General features: G+C 37.4%; 1 long non-coding RNA gene across 1 annotated transcript; it reads right to left on the reverse strand.

Moving 5' to 3' along the window:
- Positions 1-16,239: 16,239 nt before the first annotated feature.
- On the reverse strand, positions 16,240-19,899 carry LOC120535013. Its single transcript, XR_005634845.1, has 2 exons — positions 19,803-19,899; positions 16,240-16,310 (listed from the first exon to the last, which is right to left on the reverse strand). It is a non-coding gene; the product is annotated as an uncharacterized LOC120535013 (long non-coding RNA).
- Between the last annotated feature and the right edge of the window lie 568 nt (positions 19,900-20,467).

Below are 20,467 nucleotides of genomic sequence, written 5' to 3' on the forward strand. Positions count from 1 at the left end.
TTGAATAAAATGATTGCAGCAGAATTTGCCTTTGTTGTAACCCTTTATATAGTTCCTGCTTCTTTAGGTAGCACGCAATTGACTATCAGAAAAAGGGTTTAGCATTACTGTCCTGGACGGTCAGCACGCAAGCACTAAATGTGACATAGCCAGCAATTTTCAGTCATTTAAACTAAAATGGTTCGGTGACGAGATCAGCAACTGTGGTTGAAAATTTGACATACCTCACTATTACAAGTTGCGTAATGTAACATTGGTTTTATGCTAACTGGAAAGCCTATAAGTCCATAAGTAATGCAATAGATTAAATGAATTTAGAAAAACATAAAAAAATTAAAGAATAAACAGAAAGTTTTAAAATTTATTGTAAATACGCAGCAATAAAGAGTAGCAGTAGTTTCTAAATCGTTTAAGCAAAATTAATCAGACAAGTTGGTTGATCAATTTGTTCAATATTTAGCTATGTAATTGATTAATAATGAAATATTCATATTATATTTCTGTGGGGTCATTTCAAAGATTCCATTTCTAATTCCAGCTGGAGCTAGTGTCTGAATATATAAAGTCAATGTTGGAATGCCATGGTTAAAAAAGATTTTATACTGTATGTTATGTTGTAATTGAGCCACACATATCCTGCTTTTGTTTATTACTTCAAAAATTTTAACTTATCAGCAATTAAACCTTATATGACATAAAGAGGGATGACTATGAATAAACAATATGAATTTAAGAGGACAGCCAATGGATGGAAAATTATACAGAATTTCTGAATCCATCAATGTTTAATAAACCTCCTTTTTGTTAACTAATTTATGTGGATCATTTTTCCCACAGTTTATGGTGTCAGAAAGGCATCAGACTGCTCTGTTGATTCTTTCCAGCAGCACAAGATCTGGCAGTGCATTGTGAGAAGGAACAGCCTGCACTCCATGAGCTAGGCATGCCTTTTCAAATATGCTCCTTTTCACAGGCTGGCCCAGTTGTCTGTAGGAAATTATTAGAGACCTTTATTTTCTCACATACTGTGAGAGCATAGTGAAACTCCTCGGCCACAGTTGCAGTGGTATATAAATAAACAGAGTAAATAAATAAAAGTAGCAGAATAGAAAAAAATAAATACAATAAATAAGTGTGAACAAAATTAAACGTACAATGCAATTTCACACGAAACACCATGTGGGTACAATACCCAGTGAAGGGCAGGTAAGATCAGGTTAACTGGGAGTTCAATGACCTTATGGTCCAGGGAAGAAGCTGTCGCTGAAGTGGGTGGGATGAGTGCTGTGACTCTGGCAGCGCTTTCCAGAAGGCATACAATGAGCTGGGTGGCTGTGATTAGAGTTGATGGATTCAGCCCTCCTCAGACATCTGGTTGAGTAAATAGCATGAAGGTCAGCCTCAATTATGTTAGAAGCTCTATGGACAGTCCTTTGGAATTTGTGATCCTGGTAAGTTACCAAACCACACTGTTAAGCATCCAACAGGATATTTTCAATAGTGCAGTGGTAAAAGTTCACAAGTGTTTTGCTTCTCACCTCAAAGGTCTTTAATTTCCTCAAGAAAAAGAAGCTTTGCAGGTGGTGTTAACAGACCATGAAAGGTAGTAGATGATGTGGACACCCAGGAAACTGAAGCTGCTAACTGTCTAAACGGTGTAGTTGTTGATGTAATGTGGAACAAGACTGCTTTTATTCTTTCTGAGTCATCAATGATCTCCTTTGTTTTGTCGAAATTGAGGGAGTGGTTGTTTTGGCACCATACTGTCAGGTCTTTTACCCCCCTATTGTAGGCAGTTTCATTGTTATTGCTGATGAGGCCAATCACTGGGGTGCCATCCATGAATTTGATGATGCTGTTGCCCTAATGCTTTCCTACACAGTCATAGATGAATAGACTGTAGACCAGTGGACAGAGCCAGCAGCCTTGCAGAATGCAGATTTAGTGAAGAGCACAGAGGAGTTTATTTTGCAAATCTTTACTGACTGGTGTCTATTTTTCAGGAAGGGAGTTCTGAAATAAAACAGACAAGAGGCCTGGCAGTTTTTATGCTTTTTTTATTTGCATATGCTGTATATTTGGCCCAAGATGGGTGCTTGAGAGCATAAGGAGCATTTCTCCTACACATATACCAGTGTTAATTAATAAGGAATTCAAGGAGGATCCTTGATAAATTGAGGCGCGGTTTCACCTCATTAAATTGATATTTAATTTTTTATAAATATAAAAAAATTCAGCAACCCACACTGGACTGTTTGGTAGAAAAAAAGACACTGATGTTTGTGTGTTGGGCACAGTCCTATGATTATGCCCTTTACAAGTGTGTTAATGAAGAACTCTGTGTTACTTCCTTGTAACTCTCAGGCACTTGTTCTGAACTGAGTAATGGATGTGTGCTGTATTATCCTGACAAATGTTATTATGCCTGTAGCATTAATCTAATATCTGTTCTTCAAATGACTCTTCCTAAAATATAGGTGGCCCTAAATGACACTTATTTTACATTTGTGGTCAAAATGCCTATTCCTTGTTGTCCACTGAATGGTGCAGCCTTGTTATATTGCTCATATTATTTTATATTTTATATATATTGCTTATGATGTGACTGTTCATTAGTATTTCACATATTTCTGACAGTGTTTACAGTCCAGGAAAGCCTTTAATGAAAAAAGGGACTGTTGCTGCCTTGTTTGTTTTCTCAGTTTGGTGTTTTAGCTCTTGACACTGCAAGCACTCATCTTTCATATGCACTGGAAGCAGTAACCACTTTAACTACCAGTTCTCTCAAAGAGCCCACTTCTGAACAGTAGCCATGTGTTGGTCTCATCCCTTGTGTAGAGAAGGATCTCTAGGGCTGAGCGTTAGCAGCTGTGTTATTTTACCCCTAACTATCATCCCCAGGAATTCTGTGTTTACTCATCCTGAAAGGATTTAAATAAATTATACACAAGTATAAATAAGCATGAGCAGAAAACAAAGGGCTCAGAAAGACAAGGAAAAGGAAACGGATAAGGCAGCTAAAATTCCATCAAAGTCTAAACCGGCCTCAAGTTCACAGTACGGCCTGCCAGAGACTGACCTGGAACAGAAGGGCGAAGGAACATATCTGCCAGAATCGGACACTGCAGCATTGGCTCCAGCCAAGAGTGAAAGTGGCAGCGAAACTGCAAGTGAGGCGGCCAAAGAGAATTTGTCAATTACAATAAATTACGGGAACTGAGCATGGCCTTTTTTATCCCAGCTGTCAACTATACCTAATACCCACCCCAAAAAAACCTTGAGTCAGCAGCATCATTGACAAATGAACTCACAACTCCACCAACGGGGTGTGGAGAAGACTGAAATACACTGTCTGAAATGAAGGTAATGATATAAAGAAGAGTATAAGGCATATAAAGAAAGAAATAAAGGACCTAAACAAGAAAAGTGAGAAACAGCTTCAGGATATAAAAGACCTGGAAAAATGTTTAAGGACTAAAACATTTACAGAAATTCTAGAAAAAAAAAATTAGAAAAAATACAGGAAAATATGAGAAAGTTATAGAGTAAAATTAGAGTACTTGCAACTCAGCTTGAAGTTGTTAAGCAAATGTTTACGACTCGTATTGAAATAGTTGAACTATCAACATCTGCTGCTGATGAAAAGGCAATGGCTTCAAAATCAGAATGCAAAATGCTTGTGACAATCTGGTTGTGCTGGAAGATAAGTAAAAAAGGAACGACATCAGAATCAATGGTCTCCCTGAAAAAGTGACAGTCCAAACCCAGTCAATTCATAGCTGAACTATTCTGTAAAATAACTAGAGAGGACTTCAAATTGAATTTGAAGATCTCAGCAGCCTACTATATACTGTATGTAGATTGAATGCCTCAAAACCAAGAAGCCTGATTGTCCGTTTCAACAAACTACAGGTTAAAGAAAACTTGATGTCTCTTCTCAGACTACAAGCACTTTGAGCTACTGTTTGTATGAAAATGTGCTATATAAATAAATGTTGTTGTTGTTGAAAGAGGAGATTGTATTTGAAAATAATTGTATTTGTATTTTCCCAGATTTCTCCCTTTCAACAGATATTAAATGCTCCACATTCTACATCATTAAACAATGCCTACACAAGATGAAATTAGATATATCTTCTTGTTCCCTGCCAAACCGATAGTGCCTATTGAGGGTCAGTTTTATACATTTAGCTCTCCAGGTGAAGTAGAAAAAGAGTTAAGAAGACTGACCCCAACATCCTTTTGAAACACGATCATGAGTCATATCGTGTTCTGACAAGGCAAAAAACATTTTATGACAAATGACAAATTGGACTGGACTGCCAATACTGATGCTCTGTGTAAGAAAGGTCAGAGCAGACTATACTTTCTGAGAAGGTTGGCATCCTTCAACATCTGCAGTAAGATGCTGCAGATGTTCTACCAGACGGTTGTGGCGAGTGCCCTCTTTTACGCGGTGGTGTGCTGGGGTGGCAGCATAAAGATGAAAGACGTCTCATGCCTGGACAAACTTGTTAAGAAGGCAGGCTCCATTGTAGGATTAAAGTTGGACAGTTTAACATCTGTGGCAGAGCGACGGGCACTAAGCAAACTCCTGTCAATCATGAAGAATCCATTGCATCCACTTAACAGGATCATCTCCAGGCAGAGGAGTAGCTTCAGTGACAGACTTTTGTCACTGTCCTGTTCCACTGACAGACTGAGGAGATCGTTTCTCCCCCAAACTATGCGACTCTTCAATTCTACCCGGGGGAGTAAATGCGAACATTAATTTTATTTTAATTCTTTTCATTTTTATTACTATTTAATTTAATATTGTTTCTTTGTATCAGTATACTGCTGCTGGATTATGTGAATTTCCCCTTGGGATTAATAAAGTATCTATCTATCTATCTATCTATCTATCTATCTATCTATCTATCTATCTATCTATCTATCTATCTATCTATCTATCTATCTATCTATCTATCTATCTATCTATCTATCTATTTTATTTGCAGCTTGCAACTTGGTATGTTTGCAATACAACATTTGCTGTAGCTATACATTCTATTTCCTTTTTGGCCACCTTTTTTTTTTTAAACTTCAGTTATATTGAAATTTCTTCCATTGAATATATGTACATTTGGGCAACACCAACACTGTTTTTTTACATCATACCCTTGGTTTATTGTATCATTAATGTACTATCATTATCTCAGTCTCTATGGAAACTGTTTAACATCATTCCATAGATGTTTTTATTGAGACTGTTTAAGATCATATCCTATGTCTTTTATATTTGGACTGTACTATCATAAGATATCTCAATTTTAACCTTTTCTACACTGCTGCTGAGGGGTTTGTTTTTTCTAGATGTGCTCTTGGCATGTCAGAAGACCTGGACTTTGTGAAGTGTGGTCTAGCCTCACTTGGGGAGGCAAAATGATGGGGGTTTAGCAATGCTATTTCTTTTTTATCCTTCCTACCAACCTCTCCCTCTTTCTCTTTCTACCCCAATAACTGTAAGTGCCAACATAACAATAGGTTCCATAGCCAAAACACCTGGCAATAATATGAAAATTAGGTCAAAGCTGTTATATTTAACATTTTACTGCCTTAACGTAAGACTAAAAAATGTCAACAAAAGTTCAGATGCAATGCCTCTATGACCAAACAGTGAACTTTGTGACATGGAATGTCAAAGTTCTCAATCATGAATTAAAGAGAAAAAATATATTCTCTTACCTAACAAGTCTAAATGCCAAGATAGTATTTTTACAGGGAACTCACTCACAGTTTTGGTTGTAAAAAGATTGGATTGGCCAAAGTTTTCACAACAACTATACAAAGAAAACTAGGGGTGTGGTAATCTGAATTTGCAGTATCAGACGTACCACCTGATCATGAGCTACAATATGTCATGTTGATGGGCAATTTATTTAATACTAAAGTGATTTTGATAAATATCTATGCACCTAACGTGAATGTTAGAGATTTCATCCCAAATGTATCTGCAGCTATTCCTAATGTGAACACTCATAAAATGATAATTGTGTTTTAAATCCAAACCTGGATAGGTCTTCAACTACAGTGGTGATAACATCTAATACTGTAAATAGATTGTAAGAGATCATCAGACCCATGGAGTGCATCATTGTTACTCAAAAATTGATTATTCATAGACAATAATTATTTGCCCTTAATCAAATCTTGTAAGTATGAAGATATTGTTATCTCTGACCACGCCCTGATCATGAAGCTTAAATCACCATGCCGTACACACTCATCTCACAGCTGGAAACTTACTCCCCACACGTCAATAGCTGATGAGAATTGTACAGAATTCATATCCAAGTAAATTGATTATTTTCTGCAGATAAGTGTATCTTCAGAGGTCTCTGCGGAATGTTCTGAGAAACTCTGAAGGCATTTTTTTGAGGACAAATTATTTCATTTTGTTTCTCACAAAAATATGTTGGAAACCAAGAAGGTTAACCAGCGTAATTGCCAGAATAGATCTAGAATATGCCAGGTCTCCAAATGAGACACTTTATAGGAAAAGATATGTTTTGCAATCAGAACGTAACCTCTTGACAACTTATGAATCGGAACAACTCATCTTTAAATTACAACATCATTATTACGAACATGGAGAGAGGGCTAAAAAGACCTTAGCTCAACAAATCCACAAGCAGGAAGTGCGCAATGCAATAGCAGTAATTACCAACAGAGAAGGAGATAAAATCATTGACCATAAAAATATTATCCACACATTTAGAGAGCTCTATAAGCCCTTATTTTGTACTCAGTTTAAAGTATATAAGACAAAATATTTTTTGTATTCATTACAGATACTATGGCTGGTACAGTGGAACTGGATAAAACTCTGCCACTCAGAATTACTAGATGTTATAAACTCACTTCAAAGTGAGAAGACAGCAGGCCCTGATGACTACCCAGTGGAATTTTATACAAAATTTTCAAATAAGTTAGCACTAATATTATTAGCAAAGTTTATACAAGCTAGAGACAACAAAATTCTACCTCGAACTTTTCGCCAAGAATTAATTTCTGTCTTTCCAAAGGAAAATAAGGACTTACTACAATGTGCATTATGCAGACCAAGTTCACTACTGAGTAGTAACTAGATAATCCCCAAATGACTAGCCAGAAAGATTGAGAAAGTGCTTCTTTCTGTAATATCACAAAGCAGATTACAGGCTTGTTAAAGGCACTTAGGTTCTAATCTTAAATGTTTGTTTAATATAATATATTCACCCATTTAGTCTAACACCCCAGAGATCTTATTATCTTTGGATGCAAAAAAAGTATTTGATATGGTTGAATGGAACTACCTATTCACCACATTGCACAAATTTGGGTCAGTCTGTATTAACAACATTATTTCAGACTATTTCAAACTAAATCGTGGTACTTAAAAGGGATGCCCCCTGACAGCATTGTTCTTTGTAATTGCCATTGAGCCACTGGCTGTTTACTTTCAAAATGCATCAGAGATAAAGAGGATAATCAGAGAAGAACTTGAACAGAAAATATAACTATACGCAGATGATACGGTAGTGTATATATCTGACCCAGAAAATTCTGTGCCATCAGACCTAATAGCACTAGCAGATTTTAAAAAGATATCTTGACTCAAAATCAATTTAAATAAAAGTGTGCTTTTTTCAGTGAACCTTGTAGCAAAATATTCACATTCTGGGGGAAAAATGCACATTTATATTACACAATTTAGATGATTTAACTCATACAGTCCAGCAGGGTGGGAGATGATAAGTTTAAAAATTAAAAAAAAGTTTATTGGATCAACACTTTTAGATGAGGTCTGACTATTTCAGAGCTGTGTTTTATATAAGTATTATGTGAGAATAACAATAATGGGTCAGAAACTGGATTTTTTAGAGAACATTTGCTTAAACTGTTCTTCTGTTCAGATGGTCTGCAATTTACAGAACAAACAGTCTTATCAGCATAATAATGAGAGCAAAATAATACATACCACTCCTTTAATGTCTCAGTCAGACAAATAACTAAGAGGAACAGTGACATCCACTGTGCTGATTATATCTTCCTCAATCTATAAACTATAGTTCCTTCAACTTCATGGCTTAGTTTGTTTCCTGAGATGCATTGTGAATTGCAGACCCTTTTCTACAGGTGTGTGCCTTTCTAAACAATGTCCAGTCAATTCAGTTTGCCAAAGATGGACTCCAATCAAGTTCAAGGCACATCTGAAGTATACATAAAGTAAACAGGATGCACCTGAGCATGATTTAGGGTGCTACAGAAAAGAGTCTGAACACGTATATGAATGCCCAGCAAAACCGAGGGGTCTCCCACAGTTAATGGCAGTGATTGACAGTTGGCTCTATGGAGACCACCTACAAACACATGGAACATAACACAGGAATTACAATACAGTAGATAAATGAAAATAGTAGCATTAACAAAAATAAATTACTCAATAAAGAACAAAAAGAACATAAAAAATGGATCTGAACCCCAGCCACGGGAGGAACCCTGGGTGAAATATAACAGTTAAGGGTTTATTTAGTTGAACATCATTGCCTTTATTTTAAAGATAAGATAAGATAACTTTATTGTCTCTGTACAATAGCACTGATTTTAGAGCAAATCACAGCACAGAAACGGCACTCGTTAAAGTAGTAAATGATTTGCGAGTGAATGCAGACAGAGGCCATTTATCTGTTCTCATCCTCTTAGATCTGAGTGCTGCATTTGACACCATTGATCACAACATTCTTAGAAATCACCTTAGTCACTGGGTGGGCCTCTCTGGCACAGTCTTAAATTGGTTTGAATCCTACCTGACAGGGAGAAAATTTTTTGTTAGTTGTGGGAATTACAACTCGAAAACACATGATATCCGATATGGTGTTCCACAAGGCTCTATCCTGGGTCCGCTGTTATTCTCAATCTACATGCTTCCGTTAGGTCAGATTATCTCAGGGCACAACGTAAGCTACCACAGCTATGCTGATGACACACAGCTGTACTTATCAATAGCACCTGATGACCCCGATTCTCTTGATTCACTAACACAATCTCTGACTTGTATCTCAGAATGGATGAATAGTAACTTTCTCAAGTTAAATAAAGAGAAAACTGAAATCTTAGTGATCAGCAATAATGGATACAATGAGGCTATTAGAAATAAACTGGATACATTAGGATTAAAAGTCAAGACGGAGGTAAAAAGCTTAGGGGTGATTGTTGACTGTAATCTGAATTTTAAATCGCATATTAATCAGATCACTAGGACAGCATTTTTTCACTTAAGAAACATAGCTAAAGTTAGACCTCTTATATCATTGAAAGATGCTGAGAAATTAGTTCACGCGTTTGTTTTCAGTCGACTAGATTACTGTAACGCACTCCTCTCAGGACTACCCAAAAAAGACATAAATCGTTTGCAACTAGTGCAGAATGGAGCTGCTAGAATCCTAACTAGGAAAAGAAAATCCGAACACATTTCTCCAGTTTTAATGTCACTACACTGGTTACCTGTGTCATTCAGGATTGACTTTAAAATTCTGCTTATGGTTTATAAAGCCTTAAATAATCTCGCCCCATCTTATATATCGGAATGTCTGACACCTTATATTCCAAATCGTAACCTCAGATCCTCAAATGAGTGTCTCCTTAGAATTCCAAGAACAAAACTTAAAAGAAGTGGGGAGGCGGCCTTCTGCTGTTATGCACCTAAAATCTGGAATAGCCTGCCAATAGGAATTCGCCAGGCTGATACAGTAGAGCACTTTAAAACACTGCTGAAAACATATTACTTTAACAAGGCCTTTTTATAACTTCAATTTAACTTAATCCTGATACTCTGTATGTTCAATTCATCATAATAACTATTCATGGTGGCTCTAAAATCCGTACTGACCCCTACTCTCTTTTCTGTTTTTTTTTCTTCGGTTTCTTTGTGGTGGTGGCCTGCGCCACCACCACCTACTTAAAGCTTCATGATGCTCCAACAATGATGGATGGATTAAAAGGCAGAAGTCTACGTGACCATCTTCATCAAGCCCTTCCGTGAGAACCCTAAATCCAAAGTGGACTGTTTCATTTATGTTAGGTAGAATGCCCAGAGGGGACTGGGCGGTCTCATGGTCTGGAATCCCTACAGATTTTATTTTTCTCCAGCCGTCTGGAGTTTTTGTTTTTTCTGTCCCCCCTGGCCATTGAACCTTACTCTTATTCGATGTTAATTAATGTTGATTTATTTTGTTTTCTTATTGTGTGTTTTATTTTTCTATTCTTTATTATGTAAAGCACTTTGAGCTACTGTTTGTATGAAAATGTGCTATATAAATAAATGTTGTTATTGTTGATTAAGTTACACTGGACACCAACTGCAACTCCCTTAAAATATAGCTGAATACAACTTGTATTACAAAAATCAAGAATATACCCATAATAAATAGAACTATTCAGTCTGTCTAGCAGACAGAGCCTGTGTACTCCATGACATCTTTAAGAAGATCCATACATCAAACATAATACACAAATAGTCAGGAATTAAAAAAATCCTTTATCAAAAAATTCTTTAGTTTCACATCTAATGAAAATGCCAAGTCTAGAGTGTGACCAATACTATTTGCTCGTGTCTCACTTATTCCCATGTCTATAATCAATATCCTCTTTGAAAGGAATGTTATGGATATCATATTATGACTTCAAAAGTCATCCAGGACATATTATCACTTCATATTCATATTATCACTTCAAAAGTCATCCAGGACACTGCAGTATGTATCAATAGTCATTGATTATGCCAAATGATACTGGATGACTTTTTTCTTGAGACTAGAGACTTTTCATGTAATAACTAAAGAGCTAGTTTGGCTCTAATGTTCCTGTGACCCTGCTCGGGATAGACAGGTTTGTTAACTGGATGGATGTTAGAATCATGTTAGAATCCAAAATGAATTGCTAACTAACTATTCAGCTAGGCCCAGAGTTGAATACCTTGCCTAGACCAATACAGTTTAGATCCAGAGCCTGTTCACATTAACTACTTATGGTTCATCTTCCTGAAAGAGCAGCAGCTGAAATTGGTGATAGACCTATAGATGCTCTGGAATCTGTTGTGATTAGGAGTTAAAACAAGGAGGAAAATCTGGAAGCCAATAATAAATCAAAATAGCAATGCTCAGTTTAAATCCAATATAAACTCAATTCTCTGCTACTGAGATTCCCTCAGTGATTCTATAAATATTCAGAGGGAGATCCCAGCATTAATGAAGTAAAGGTGGTCCCACCTCCTGGGGCTCCACACACAAAGTAGACACAGTGGCAGCTCACTTAAACTAACAATACATTATTAATACATTTTAAATACACCCCCTAGTACAAAAGGGTAAGGACAGTATCAAAAATGAAAGGTAAAAAGAGTGATTTGTAAATTTACTTTGAATTGTATTCAAACAAACACAATATAAAGGTGGGGTATTTCATGTTTTACTTAATCCAACTGTATTATTTTCTGAAGATATACAATTATTCTAATTGATGTTGTAAAAAACTTAGGATTGGGATAGTTTAGAACTAATAATGTTTTGACAAATTCAAATATTAACAAGGTAATGTGAAATAAGAAATGTTAAACTAGAAGGCAATAGTGTTATAGCATACAGTATAAGGAGCCTCTAAAAGAGATCTAGTTGTTTAAGACCAAGGATGGGTCATTGCTTGAAAATTTACAAACAGATTTCTCAGGGAATAATCCACCACTTTGAAAACAATATTTTCCAAAGACAAATCAGAAGGATTTTGGTCATTTCACCCTTGACAGTGCACAATATAATTAAAGATTCAAGGAATTTGGTCAAATCTCAATGCATTAAGGGCAAAGACGAAAACCACTTTAAGAATGAGCATAATCTCAGATCCCTCAGATATCACTGTCGTAACTCTCTCATGTGTTTGCAATATATATCATGTGTCAGCTGTGGGGAGCGGCACCAAGCCCCCAAAACCTAGACACATAAGACCCAACACAACTCTGGGTTCGATAAATGAAATTTTTAATCCAACCAGCTGCAATAATAAACAAGCCAAAAACAATCACAAAACTGATGCCTTCTCTTATCTCCTTCTGTCCTTTAGGTGAGTGTTTCCTGCTGCCTCCCGAATCTGTCTCATCCAAGGTATGGCGATGGGCTTCTTTTAAGCTGGACCTGGGAATACTGTTGGTGGCATGATGTGACTGTTGAAAGCAATTTTGGGTCATAAAGAAACCAGGGAGATCCTCCACTGTCAGCACCTTCTACCATCACCCAAGGATTCCAACAGGGCTGCACTTCTGGACTCAAATTCCCATGAGGCCCAGAAGGTGTTCAAACGGGGAGTAATTGCCAGGAAAACTGCCACCTGTTAATTTGGGTGAATGAACTGCTCCTGGCCTGCAGCTCTTACCTGTTCATTCGTATCCCATCTAGAACAGGAATTATAAGACGTCCCAACTGGGTAGTGTATACAATTTGGTCGTCCTTTGATTATGGCTTCCCAACCAGACAAGAAATGCTCCTTGATGCTGGCTGGAATGCCTGTCCATTCTCCTGGGCACTTAACCATGACATTGGTTGTTTAATACTTTTGTTAATACTTTTGTTATTCAGCAGCATTTGCCACTGCATCTAGAAATGCAAGTTAAGACTTTATTATGCAAAGCAGAAGCCATATACTGTATCAACACTGTGCTGGAGCACCTCCAGATTCTCTGGACTCTGCCTCATTTGAGATGTAAAGTAGCACATTGCATTTGTGTTTTGGAGTCCGACTAGTCAACATTTCAAAACATATTTTGAAAACACAGCTGTCATGTTTCCTGGGCCAAAGTAGAAAAGGACCATCCAAGTTGTAACCAGCATCAGGACTAAAAGCCAGCTTCTATCATGGTGTGGGGGTGTGTTAGGTCCCATGGCATAGATAACCATTGATGCAAAAAGATATGTATAAGATATGTATAAATTTTGGAGCAACATATGCTGCCATTCAGAAGCCGTCTTTGAAGTATTAGTATTAAATTAGTATTGCCTAATTTTATTTCTTATATATTTTGTCTTTTTTCTCTTTCTTTAACCTGTAAAGCACTTTGAGCTACATCATTTGTATCAACATGTGCTATATAAATAAATGTTGTTGTTGTTGTTGTTGTCGCCTCCTCAGAGTATCTGATGATATCATTGTCTTCTCTACGTCAATAGAGCAACACCTCCAGGACCTAAATGAGATCTTCCATCGGCTTCAGCATGCTCGACTGACCCTAAGCATCAGTAAGTGTCACCTCGGAAAACCTCAACTTACTTTCCTCGGTCATGTGGTATCAGCAAAAGGTATTGGTGTGGATCGAGAGAAAATCATGGCCCTTGTGGACTACCCATCACCTTCGGACATTAAATCCCTTCAGCGTTTTTTGGGAATAGTGGGTTGGTTCCACAAGTTCATACCCAGATTAGCTGTCACTGCAGACCTATTACATCGCCTGCTGAGGAAGGGAACCTCATGGTAAACGCCAAAAGGCATTTGAGCAACTGAAGAAACATCTGATGGAACCACCAGCTTTGGCACAACCTATTCCACTGCTCACCTTCCAAGTCCAGACCGACGCTAGCAATGTGGGGCTTGGGGCCGTATTAACTCAGATCAAAGAGGAAGAAGAACTAGTTATTGCCTATACATCAAGGTCTCTCCGTGGCCCCGAACTCAACTATTCAGCGTCCGAGAAGGAGTGTCTTGCAGTCGTGTGGGCAGTGGAAAAGTGGCGTCAGTATCTGGAGGGATCACTATTCAAGGTGTATATAGACCACCGTGCTCTGGCCTGGGCATTTAATTTCTTGAAGATGTCCTCACGACTCACCAGGTGGGTTCATCGTCTCCAGCAGTTCACTTTTAAGGTTTTTTATCGAAAGGGTTGTGGAAACGTGGTTCCAGATGCGCTGTTCCGGGTTCCAGAGCCTCAGGAGGCATCTTCAATAGCCCTGATTTTGACTTGGGGTTGGGACCTTCCACTTGACATATTAGATATAGACCAAGCCCAGGATAACAGTCTGGTTTGTCGGGAAGTACGGGAGAACTCTGGGACGCGAACAAGACACATTCATTTCCTAGAGCTCCAAGGGATATTGTATCGCTGTATGCCATCAAAGCTTGGGGGTGAGAAATACCAACTAGTTGTCCCCGAGGCCCTTCTTCCAGAGTTCTTGGCTTATTTTCATGACAGCCCTTTTGGCGGTCACTTTGGCTGATTGAAGACTCTAAAAAAGGTATTGCAGGTAGCCTGGTGGCCCACCATGAGGAAGGACATGTGGAGACATGTGAGAACCTGTACCATATGTCAGCAGTACAAAAACCCACCTGGGCTTCTTGCAGGGCAACAAATATCACTGAACCGGGAGAGATGTAGGGAATTGACATTATGGGTCCATTGCCACCAAGTAAGAACAAGAGGACTGTCCTGGTAGTAGTGGTAGATTATTTCTCTAAATGGGTGGAGCTTTTTGTTTTGCCAAACTCAACAACTAAACGGCTGTGCTCCATCCTAAAGAATGAGATGTTTACCCGCTGGGGGGTTCCAAAGGTCATCATTTCCGACAGAGGTCCACAATTTACCAGCTCTGAGATGGAAAGTTTCATGAAGGATTGGGGGGTAACCCATAAGAAAACCACAGCATACCATCCACAATCCAACCTCATGGAGTGAGTGAATCAAACCCTGAAAACTATGATAGCCTCCTATGTCGGTATCCGCCACCAGGACTGGTATCAGAGGCTTCCAGAATAAAGAATGGCCCTCAATTCCGCTTGGCATGAGAGTACTGGTGAATCGCCTGCTTGCTTGGAAGACAGATATTAGGTCCCCTAGAGCGGCTTGCCACTCCCCCAACTCCTGATTAATCCCAATATTGCAGTCTTGCAGCTGGAAATTTAAAGGATCTGGTAAAGAGAGGTTGGTGCAGTCCAAGGCTAAACAAGCCCGATTTTACAATAAGCGCCGAAAGAAGGTTAGATATTCTGAAGGGGACCGGGTTTGGCTGAGGACACACTACATCTCAAAAGCATCATCCAGATTTACATCCAAGCTAGCGCCAAAATGGTTTGGTCCAGCCACAGTATTAAAAAAATTAGGGCCCGTTAATTACCAGGTCCAATGGCAAACTGACAGTAACATGAAAACAGATACATTCCATGTGACCAACATGAAACCCTACTGTGCCCCAATGGAGGGTTTGGTGGGGGGAACTCTGTAATGATTGACCAGAATATGTGTATGTACCTGTAAGTTTGTACCTTTTCCCATATCTGTTTTTGTGGTATGCCTTTATGTGTAGGATGGCTCCTTATACAGAAGGAGGGGAGCACCTGGCTTGGAGGGCCAACAGACTGTACGGGGAGGAGCTATCCATATGTAAATACACTGTACAATTTTTCGTTGTCATTTTACAGTAAAATACTGGCAGATGAGTTGCCAGCCACTTACTGTATGTTTACAGAGAAGCTGCTGTAGTTAATATTTACAGTATTACACTGTAATTTCATAATACAGTATGATACTGTAATATAATTGTACAATACTATATTATGAAATTACAGTGTTATACTATAAATGTTAATTACAGCAGCTTCTCTGTAAACATACAGTAAGTGGCTGGCAACTCTGCTGCCAGTATTTTACTGTAAAATTACATGAGAAAATGTTAGAACTGTATTTTCTATAGTTATGTATTGTATTTTTACATTGCTCATGCTGTGAATACCATTTTATAGTGTCACTACAGCATTGATAAGGACATTATATTGCAATATTTACTGACAGATTAATTTAAACAAATAATGCTTCTTTCATTTGAAACATTCCAATAAACATTTATTTTTATGGTCTTGATTAGCTTTTTACATTACCAGTTTTTTTAATTGTTAGCAGTCTTTCATTATTTCAGATAAACACAAATGGTTGCAACAGAGGTGGGAAACACTGGCAATAAACATAGTGCAGCATTCAATACTAAATTTAAAAGTATAACACCAATGTTGACTTTCACATTAAAATAGAATAAGAACACCATGTTAGACAAAAATTGCCTAAACTGTCAAAATTAAAAGTGAACAAAGTGGTCTTGGATGAATTCCGTTCAAAGTCCATTATCTTACAAAGTGGATAGAAAAAATGAGGGTTTACTGCGTTCTTCTTGTTATGGACTACTTGGCTAGTCTTCTTGGATGTAGCTTTTCCTTGATTGGCCTTGAACATTTGTTCAGGGTTGATGTCAATATATCATCTAAATGACAAAAAGAAAGAAAAATACATGTACTTAATCTATACTAATAAAAGGCAAAGCTCTCACTGACTGACTGACTCACTCACTGACTCACTCATCACTAATTCTCCAATTTCCCGTGTAGCTAGAAGGCTGAAATTTGGCAGGCTCATTCCTAACAGCTTACTTACAAAAGTTGTGCAGGTTTCATTTCGAAATTCTACACGTAATGGTCATAACTGGAAGCTAATTTTCTACATATACTGTAATGGAATTGAGCTCGAAAGCCAAGGGGGGCGGAGTTTCGTGTGACATCATCATGCCTCCCACGTAATCACATGAACTGACTGTCAACACAGTACGTAGAAAACAAGGAAGAGCTCCAAAAAGCTCTGAAGAAAACATGCATTATATAATTGAGAAGGCAGCAAAACAATAAGAAGTGAGCGACTGACATATACAACCATATTCATGAGTGCTGCTACTTCGGAAACAAAGCACGATGTAAACCTAAAGTTTAAATTAAGTTGATAGACAGGCTGCCGCTGGCGTTTGTCATGCCCACGGGTAATGCGGGATACAAGTTTAATGAGAGGACGCAGGATATAAACAAGAGTTTTGATCACTTTGTAACTAAGTTAAAATTGCAGGTGAGGGGCTGTGCTTTGCAAATTCCGAGAGACTCTGCTTGTGACGAGGATTGACAGTTAAGGCGGGTGGGGGACTCATGCCATCATCTCCCCTCCCATTTACCTCATTTCGCTCTGAGCTGCACTCCGCAGCTAACGCTGTGTTAAGACTTTGTGACGCTGCCACCAAATACTCACAGACAAATCCACAAGTTAATACACACGCTGTCTCTAGAGTTTCTCCCACTGAGTCCTCCAGGCACTACTTACAAAAGGTTACATTGACAATCGTGTTATTTTTAAAATGTTTCCTTGTCTTAGCACAAGCACAGCTGAGAAGCTTCGATGCATGTGCTCCATAACGCGTTAAAAATCACGCATTTAATCACAAGCAAAGGGGAACTTCTGTCAATGCATGATTTCCTGGTACACCGATTACATTGATCAGCGCTTCCTGATTCATTTTAGCCTCGCACCCCCTTGGTTTGAGAAGAAGTATGAAAAAATATGAGGTTAACACAGAAAAACAGATCACCAATTGAAGCTTTATAAATAATCGATTCGCCATCAATAATTGTTTTGGTAAAGCCATACTCAGTGTAATCCTCCTTCCATTTTATAATTTTTCCCCCACTAGCCATGATTAAATGAACAGTAAAAAAGTAAGAGCGAAGCGAGGGTGACTTATTCAGGCAGGCAGGCGACAGCTCAATAGCTCGAATTTGGATATAAGTAGGTTCTATTTAGTCGCCAGAAATATCTTTGTTAGGAATGGAAGTTGAATTTAGTCTTTAAATTTCTATGGAAAAGAAAAAGTTATGCAATGATGACTACATTTAACTATATAAAGTCAAAACTTGAATATATAAAGTCAGCGCTGGAATATATAAAGTCAAAACTTGAATATATAGCCTAAAGTCATTCCCAAATATATAAAATCAAAACCTGAGTATATAAAGACGGCGTTGGAATATTTCAGAATATATAAAGTAAGCGCTGCAATATATAAAATCAAAACTTCAATATATAAAGTCAGTGCTGGAATCTATAAAGTCAAATCTTGAATATATAAAGTCAGCGTCGGAATACAGGCTATAAAGTAAGTGCTGCAATATATAAAGTCAAAACTTCAATATATAAAGTCAGGATCGGAATATACAAAGTCAGCGCTGGAATATCCATCCATTTCCCAACACGTTGAATCCGACCCAGGGTCACGGGGTCTGCTGGAGCCAATCCCAGCCAACACTGGGTGCAAGGCAGGAACCAATCCTGGGCAGGGCACATGCATCATTTTCAAAACATTAAACGAAAAGTGTTTTTTTAATTTATTTTTCTGAATACGTTTTTGTTAACTTAGTTCAGTTCAGAGTCGTTTCAATCAATAGATTTTGACTTTCACTTTATATATTTAGGAGTGAGTTTATATACACCGATGTTGACTTTATATAATCAGGAATGACTTTATATATTCCAGCGCTGACTTTAAGTATATCGACGCTGACTTTATATATTCAAGTTTTGACTTTATATATTCTGACGCAGACTTTATATATTCACAAAATCAATTTATTTGCCTGTTTGGCACCCCATAGTATATGTGTATATATGTAGACATGTATGTATATATATATATGTATGTATGTATATATATATATATATGTATATATGCCAGCAACACTCATGACAATCACAAAACAATTACATTGTCAATCATGTTACATTATTATTAAAATCTTTCCTTTTCTTTTTACTTATCCGCTGCCAAGCGTGGGTATTTTGCTATATATATATATACAGTATATATATATATATATATATATATATATATATATATATATATATATATATATATATATATATATATATATATATAGATATAGATATATATATATAGATATATATATATATATATATAGATATATAGATATGACAACACTCATATCAAAGACAAAACAATTACATTAACAATCATGTTACGTTATTTTAAAAATTTTTCCCAATCTTTTTCATAACTTCTTTAACACACTACTTCTCCGCTGCGAAGCACAGGTATTCTGCTAGTTATTTATAAAATAAAAAAAAGCATTCACTTTGTCATGACTACAATGGTTCCTCTTCAGGTTCATGTGGGAAAGTGAACCCATAACACATCTTCATAACAGTTCCTTAGCTCCTGCACTCTCAACAATTTGCATTCTCTTAAAAAGATTCAAGTACATAACTGAATTTGCCAATATTTACTTTTAACCAATTTAATTTATAGAAAGAATATCATGGTGTGTGTCAGGGTGGTTAATAGTGTGTCACAAAAATGTAATAGGGTATGAGAAGGAGAATAAGCTTACTGTGTGTCTAAGAGGAGTTGAGTGTGCAAACCTTTTACGGGCTGCGTGTAATAAAGTCTGATGGAAGTGTAAGTCAGTTTTAATGAAAATGTATGTATGGAAAATAAGCCAATGTTTTACCTTTGAACAAAATCAAGGGTGCTTGCAGTCTCTTCCTATATTGGAGGTTGAAATTATAACATGTGTGGAAAAATAAAAAAATACAGGTCAATAACTTGTGCTTGACAAATCTGATGTACGTAACAGAAAGCATGTTCTATGGGGTGTGTGGTAGGAGTCATGCAGACCCTGCATGCTTACAGTGTACAAAATCAAGTGCTACTTCTTGGGCATCTAACGGGTGTGGACTCATCAGGCCCCAACAGATGTACTCCACCCTTAGATTATTTGATAATGCTTATGTAACTAAAGTCTTAAAGCCCTATATGAATGGGGGACACGGGCCCCTCGGTGCAGATGAAGGGCAGTGTCCTAGGCCTGTGTTTCTCTGTCATTTAACCTTTGCCTGGTGTGTATGAATAAATCATATTTCTAACTTTAATTTTGCTTTCTAAGTCTTCAGTCACAAGAAACAACACCAAAGAAAAAGTGTCCACACATGAAGCAAACACAGCAGTATGGCCACAGACAAAGCTGAGTTGTGTTCCCTCATATACAACGTGACCTTCAATGCTCACCATCCACTGCTGGTTGCTTAGAGTTTGACCTGAAAATAAAAATTACAAAATTACATTCATTAAAGAGTACTCTGAAACATGAGAATCTTTTATCAGGTACAATTAGATATCTGCACTATTATGTGTACATACCAAGAATTCTAATTCAAGGACTGTCAGGCAAGTTGAGTGTTCCTTGGACATCTGCTGAAGTGGCAAATGCCTGAAGTAAAAGAAAAAAAAAATGACACAACATTCAAGCAGACATTACAACATATAAATCACGCATGCAATCATACATATGATTTTCAAAAAATATTTAACTCACATCTGCTTGAAGCGTGAGTCCATTCATTTTCTTACTGAGGAGCCTGAGGAGCTAATTTGTGGTGAATTTTGAGGAGACCTAGGTCAAACTAATTACTGAACCAAAATGCTGCTTCTTTGTTCTGAAAAATGTAATGAAATATCAGTTCAAGAGTGTCACAACAAACAATGTGCACAACATAATTAGCTTATTGTCTGACTTACCATGATCTTTCCAG

The sequence above is a fragment of the Polypterus senegalus genome, chromosome 9 (assembly GCF_016835505.1).
Source record: "Polypterus senegalus isolate Bchr_013 chromosome 9, ASM1683550v1, whole genome shotgun sequence".
Lineage (NCBI taxonomy): Eukaryota > Metazoa > Chordata > Cladistia > Polypteriformes > Polypteridae > Polypterus > Polypterus senegalus.